The sequence below is a fragment of the Aquarana catesbeiana genome, linkage group LG02, assembly GCF_042186555.1.
Source record: "Aquarana catesbeiana isolate 2022-GZ linkage group LG02, ASM4218655v1, whole genome shotgun sequence".
NCBI lineage: Eukaryota > Metazoa > Chordata > Amphibia > Anura > Ranidae > Aquarana > Aquarana catesbeiana.
Genome location: NC_133325.1, coordinates 423,441,063 through 423,448,483, shown reverse-complemented (window position 1 = coordinate 423,448,483; position 7,421 = coordinate 423,441,063).

Here is a 7,421-nt window from a genome sequence, read left to right as displayed (position 1 = left end):
TGGCATTAAGTCTCTTATTATTTTAATTTTTTGTCTTTATTTTTTATGGCTCTTTTTGGGTCCAATCATAGTAACAAATGTACACATGTATATTGATTATTATCTTTGTTCTCTGTGTGTGACAACGGATCATAATTTATTGTGTAATTTATGTATTATTAATCCATGGTTTATTATATAGAGGCTTGATGCCCACAGCATTTTAGAGGTTGGATGCCCAAAATGTTTTTTACATACCATGGATTATACAAAATAAATGTATTTTGGTCACTTGACCTGCTGTTGTGCTGCTGTGTGCTTCATTTAAAGTCCCACTTCTCTTTTTCTTTTTTAAACCAATGACTGGGAAAGAGGCGAGCATCCCCTGCCAGCCTCATTTAACCAGTTCAATACCAGGCACTTAGACACCTTTGCGCCCAGGCCAATTTTCAGCTTTCAACGCTGTTGCAATCTGAATGACAATTGCGCGGTCATACAACACTGTACTCAAACAAATTTTTTATCATTTTGTTCCCACAAATAAAGCTTTATTTTGGTATTTGATCACCTCTGCGGTTTTTATTTTTTGTGCAACAAATAAAAAAAGATCGAAAATTTTGAAAAAAACAAGTTTTTCTTTGTTTCTGTTAAAATTTTTTGTAAATAAGTACGTTTTCTTCTTCAATGACGGGCACTGATATGGCTGCACTGACGGGCACTGATACAGCGGCACTGATGAGCACCGATGAGGTGGCACCAATGAGGTGGCACTGACGGGCACTGATGAAGGGCACTGATAGGCGGCACTGATGGGCACTGATAGGTGGCACTGATGGGCACTGATAGGTGGCACTGGTATGCGGCACTGATGGGCACTCATAGGTGGCACCGATGGGCTCTTATAGGCGGCACTGATGGGCACTCGTAGGTGGCATTTATTGGTACTTATGGGTGGCACTTATGGGTACTTATGGGTGGCACTGATAGGTGGCACTGATGGGCACTGATAGGTGGGCACTGATGGGCACAGATGGGCACTGACAGGTGGCACCGATGGGCACTGACAGGTGGCACTGATGACACTGGTGGCACTGATAAAACTGATTGGTGGCATTGCTGGGCAGAACTGAAACATAATGGTGCCAATCAGTGCCCATTTGTGGGCACTGATTTGCACAGATTGGGCACATTGGGCACATGTGGATGGCCATGGGGTACATACCTGGCCATCCACATGTTGCCCCTTCCCTGGTGGTCCTAGTGGCGATCCCTGGTGGTCCAGTGTGGTGATCTGAGGGGGGGCTGCACTGATGAACAATCAGCACAGACCCCCCCCTGTCAGGAGAGCTGCCGATCGTCTCTCCTCTACTCGCGTCTATCAGACGCGAGTGAGGAAAAGCCGATCAACGGCTCTTCCTATTGACATCGTGATCAGCCGTGATTGGACACGGCTGATCACGTGGTATAGAGCCTCCGCCGGAGGCTCTTTACCAAGATCGGTGGAGCTGTGTGTAAGGCTGACACACCGCTTCACCAATCGCCGCGATGTGCACCCCCGCAGACGCGCGGTGGCATGTTATCCTGCTGGACGTCATATGATGCCCAGTCAGGATAACAGAACCACCGCCCGGCCGTCATCTGCTATGGGCCAGGCGGGAAGTGGTTAAAGTCCCAAATTTACTTTTCCTTTTTTGCGCAGATACCATGTGACATAAAAAATTGCAACACCTACCATTTTATTTTCTAGGACCAAAATATAATGTTTTTGGTTTCTAAGTAAGAAGCAAGAACAATGCTGGAGGCAATTTACAGCACAAACTAATTTTGGTCGCATGATTATTAAAGTGGAATGTACTGTATGTTCCTTCCTAAAGAACATTTTTCTTCTTGACATACATAGGCTCTTTGAGTTGGTCTGGTAATGGATATCAGTATATATATTCATGTTTTATACTTGTTTAACTGTGCATTACTATGCAAGGGTACTTAACTGAGTGGAACTGCTTGTATATTAGAGCGCAGCGCTGTGCAAGAAGGTATTTAGGATTATAATGAAAAAAAAAAAATTCTGGACACACTGTGCTTTATATGTTCATGAAACAGAGTGGATGACAGTGTTTTATATAGATCACAGGATCTATCACAGGATCACAGGAGGGGAGTGACGGGGAGGAGATCGGCTCTTATTACACAGGCTACTGAGCTGACAGGCAGGGAGGGGGAGAGGGGGAGACTGAATAGTGTGATGACGGAGGGACATAAACTGTCCACTGTATCATGGATCAGCAGCCATGATTACCGTGGTCAGTACATCTAGGTGGACAGGATCCACCAGGTATTTTACAACATAGAAAGGGACAAATTACACAAGCACTATTCTATAGATCATGTTTTAAATGAACAGGAGCATTTTTTTTTAGGGTTACAAGCACTTTAATTTTAGTGTACACAAACACCATGTACTGTAATACCCATTTTGGGTAAGCGATGAGGACGCACAAGGAGGTAATTTTTCCATAATATGTAAGTATGTTCTGCAGTTTACCCCCACTTAGCTCATTTAGTTCCACTTTAACCCTTTCACTGCTGCTGATTTAACTATTACATCAAAGGCAGTGCAAGCAAGTAAACAATGATTTACACACACAGTCATCTCAGTGACTGCCTGTTTAAGGTGCAGGCTCAGGCTGCAGTCACCCCTCAGCGTAGCATCTTTGAGCATTTTATGGCATGTTTTTGCAGGACTTGAGCGTTTGTATGCAGCAGTTTTGGCCTTTACCAATCTTCCCTTATCATGAAATATCAAGAATTCAATGATTCCACTTACCTCCATAAGTATCTGTTATGGCATTAAGTCTCTTATTATTTGAATTTTCTGTCTATTTTTATGGCTCTTTTTGGTTCCAATCATAGTAACAAATGTAGCGTTTTTTTATTAGCCAATAGAGAAAACTATTAACTGTTGCATCATTTGTTGCTAGGTATTTCAGCTTTTTTAGATTTTCCATTAGCTTTTATTTCTTCTTTTTTTATTATTAATTTATTACAATGTTTTTTCCGTTAGGGGTTCGAGTTCAGTTTAGGTTAGGGTTAGGATTATTTATTATTATTTTATTTTATTTATTATTATATGAATAATAATAAATGAATAAATAAATGTAAAATAAATAAAATAAAAATAAAAACCATAAATAAAAAATAAATAAATTCAATAAATAAATACTAAGCAACAATAAATAAATAAATAATTAACCCTTAACTTTAACCTTTACCCCTTAAAAAATAAATAATAATAAAAATAAATAATAATAAATAACGAAACACCCTAACCCTAAAACAAAATAAATTATTATTATTATTATTATTATTATTATTGTATTTTTTTTGTTCGAGTTTGGGTGTTTATTGTTATTTTATTATTATTATTATTAATATTATTAATAATATTAATGTATTTAATATTTTTTAAGGTTAGAGGGTAATTATTTATTAATGCATTATTACATATTATTAAAGTGACACTAAAGGTTCATGTTTTTTTTTTTTAAATAACAAAAATATCATACTTACCTCCACTGTGCAGCTCGTTTTGCACAGAGTGGCCCCGAACCTCATCTCCTGGGGTCCCTCGGCGGCTCTCGCGGCTCCTCCCCAAGTGCTCTCCCGGGGGGTTACCTTGCGGGCGTGCTCCTAAATCCAGGATTCGCCGTCCATAGACGCCAAATGCAGGACTCGGCCCCGCCCCCGGCGGCCGCGTCATTGGATTTGATTGACAGCAGCGGGAGCCGATGGCTGCGCTGCTATCAATCTATCCAATCAACAGCCAGGAACCCCCAAGCAGAGAGGCAGAGCATCCTCGTGGGACAGGTTTGAGGGTTCAGGTAAGTAAAATGGGGGGGCGGCTGGGGGGGGCGGTCACTGACAGGTGTTTTTTTTTAAAAAAACACTAACCTTTATAACCCCTTTAATTTATTTTCCTTATTTATGATGATTTTTAGTTATTTGTGTATTTATTTTATATTTATTTATTCATATATTATTACTATTTTATTTTTAAGTTTTTCATTTGAGCAGAAAATTACACAAAAACGCGCGACAAAACACGCGAATACACACAAAAACGCGCGAATGGCGCGTTTCCTTATGAGAATATAAACGTGCCAAAAATGCCCAAGTCTGACTGATTTGAGCGACAAAAAAAGCTCCAGAACTTTTTTGAGCTTCAGGCAACGTGGAGTGGAGATGTGAACCATCTCCATAGAGAATAATTGATTTTTTACTCCTCCAGCGTATTTGAGCTTAAGGCTGGGTTCACACTGGTGCGACACGACAGCCGTCCTACTTTGGATCCGACTTTGCCCTGCGACATGAAGCCGGCATGCGTCCGGCCTTCAATGAACGGGGATCCGACTTGGATCCCTGCCAATGCCCGGCACTGTGTTTGATATGAATCTTGAGGGGGAACTCCGCGCCAAATTTTAAATAAAAAAAAAACGGTATGGGTTCCACCTCCAAGGGCATACTAGGCCCTTGGGTCTGGTATGGACCTTACCCTACGCCGAAAAAATGGCGTGGGGGTTCCCCCAAATCCATACCAGACCCCTATCCAAGCACGCAGCCCGGCCGGTCAGGAATGGGGGTGGGGACGAGCGAGCGCCCCCCCCCCCCTCCTGAACCGTACCAGGCCGCATGCCCTCAACATAGGGAAGTGGGTGCTTTGGGGCAGGGGGGTGACCCCGCTCCCTTATGCCGTCACAGTCCCCCGGCAGAAGTTCAGGACACCGGAGAGACCTCCGAAGTCGGAAGAAGACCCCGGAGCTGCCTAATAAATTAATTTAAAAACCTGTGTAGTGTGTTTTTTTTATTGACACTTTTTCCCTAGGTGAATGGGTAGGGGTACCATGTACCCCATACTCATTCACATAGGGTGGGGGGCCGGGATCTGGGGGCCCTCTTATTAAAGGGGGCTCCTGGATTCCGATAAGCCCGCAGACCCCGACAACCAACGGCCAGGGTTGTCGGGAAGAGGCCCTTGTCCTCATCAACATGGGGACAAGGTGCTTTGGGGTTGAGGGCATGTGGCCTGGTACGGTTCGGGGGGGGGGCGCTCGCTCTTCCCCACCCCCATTCCTGACCGACCGGGCTGCGTGCTTGGATAAGGGTCTGGTATGGAATTTGGGGGGGGACTCCCACGCCGTTTTTTCGACGTAGGGGGTTCACCTTAAGGTCCATACAAGACCCAAGGGCCTGGTATGCTCTTGGAGGGGGAACCCATGCCGGTTTTTTATTTAAAATTTGACACGGAGTTCCCCCTCAAGATCATCTGAGCACAAGTTGCATGCCGAATTCGGATCATGCGAGACGGCGATCCGACTTTGATCCGACTTCAATGATAGTCAATGGGCTGAAGTAGGATCAAAGTCGGGGCCAAAGTAGTACAGAGAGCATTTCTAAAGTCGGAACGACTTGTGTCGGACCAGTTAGGACGGCTCCCATAGGGAATCATTCAATTTCACACGTCATGCGACATGAGCTCCCAATGTCGGAGCGTTTGTCGGACCAGTGTGAACCCAGCCTCAGAGTCAATGAGCGGAGTATCCTGCCTGGACACGTCACCTGTCATACATGTCGGTGCAGCCGCTGTCAGCATTGTGCTCTCTGCATACTAATGTCCCGTACACACGGTCGGACTTTGTTCGGACATTCCGACAACAAAATCCTAGGATTTTTTCCGACGGATGTTGGCTCAAACTTGTCTTGCATACACACGGTCACACAAAGTTGTCGGAAAATCCAATCGTTCTGAACGCGGTGACGTAAAACACGTACATCGGGACTATAAACGGGGCAGTGGCCAATAGCTTTCATCTCTTTATTTATTCTGAGCATGCGTGGCACTTTGTGCGTCGGATTTGTGTACACACGATCGGAATTTCCGACAACGGATTTTGTTGTCGGAAAATTTTATAGCCTGCTCTCAAACTTTGTGTGTCGGAAAATCCGATGGAAAATGTCCGATGGAGCCCACACACGGTCGGAATTTCCGACAACACGCTCCGATCGGACATTTTCCATCGGAAAATCCGACCGTGTGTATGGGGCATAGGTCTTCTGGAAGCTCTTGTATTAAATGTACGTATGTTTACGTACATTTAACACATCACATTACACATCAGTCGCTGCCCTCCAGGAGCTTACAATCTAAGGTCCCCAACTCACATTTATACATACACATACTAGGGCCAATTTAGACAGAAGCCAATTAACCTACCAGCATATCTTTGGAGTGGGGGAGGAAACCGAAGTACCCGGAGGAAATCCATGCAGGCACAGGGAGAACATAATTATAATACTTTATACTGTACTTTAGTCACCTAGGTGTCACGGGAGTGTTAATTGTATGCTGTAAGCATTTCATGAAAAAAAAAAAAAAACTAGATGAAAAAGTATTTGAAAAAAACGTGTTTGCACAGCACGAATAAAGTCATGTTTCTCTAACAAGAAATTGTAGAATCTAACAGCATAAAAATGTACTATGGGAAGGGACCTGTGTCTGATTTCACAAATCATATGCCTACATGGAATGAGGAAGAATTAGTGATAATTACATTAGTATAGTCTCCTTCAGCTTAGACAGTATGTGTATATATACTGTATGCATGAGATGTAGACAAACTTCTTGACCGCTGTCTTACAACCACATTTTTACCTATATTGATGAGGGCTTCATGTAAATAAGAAAGTGGTTTGTAATCCTATATCTTTATAGAAACCAGGCAAAGGTTAGTGTGAGAAAGTTCAATCCAATCAGAGTACCAACCAGTATTTGCAAGTTGTTTCAGGTGGTGGGGTTTTGCTTAAAGAGGGTTGACTGGTTATTTCCATGCACAGGGTCATCTATCTAACTATTTTTTTATTTGTAAATGCAAATATTCACATAATTGTGTATATCTGAGCATCAGTTTAACCATGTCTTTATGCCACATTGTACACTTTCTGTAATTAAATGGCTCAGGGATGAGTGAATCAACCTGCTCTAATCAGATATTGTGGCGGACTGGGCCAGTTCATAAACCATAACTGACAAGATTAAGAGTTCACATGTTTCCTGGGTCTTTCTTGGTGGGTTTCCTTGGGTTCGCCCCAGGGGTCCTGTGCTATATAAAATTTGGGACAAGGACCCGATCCGTGGGTGCACATAGTGTAAGATAGTGTAAGTCCACAGTACCTATGGATAAAGAGCCTTCTACAGAGTATGGGACCTCTAAGATCTACAATTCGCCCAAAGACACCAGTTCTGGAAATCAGCCATTATGGACTCTGCCGTAATGGACTCTATCCTGTGCAGGTATGCTGGGGCAGCTACAAAGTCTGAGTTAAGGATTAGGGGTGATAGGAAGAGACTGTGCACTTTGGTCAGTATGCTGTGAATTTCCTTGCCT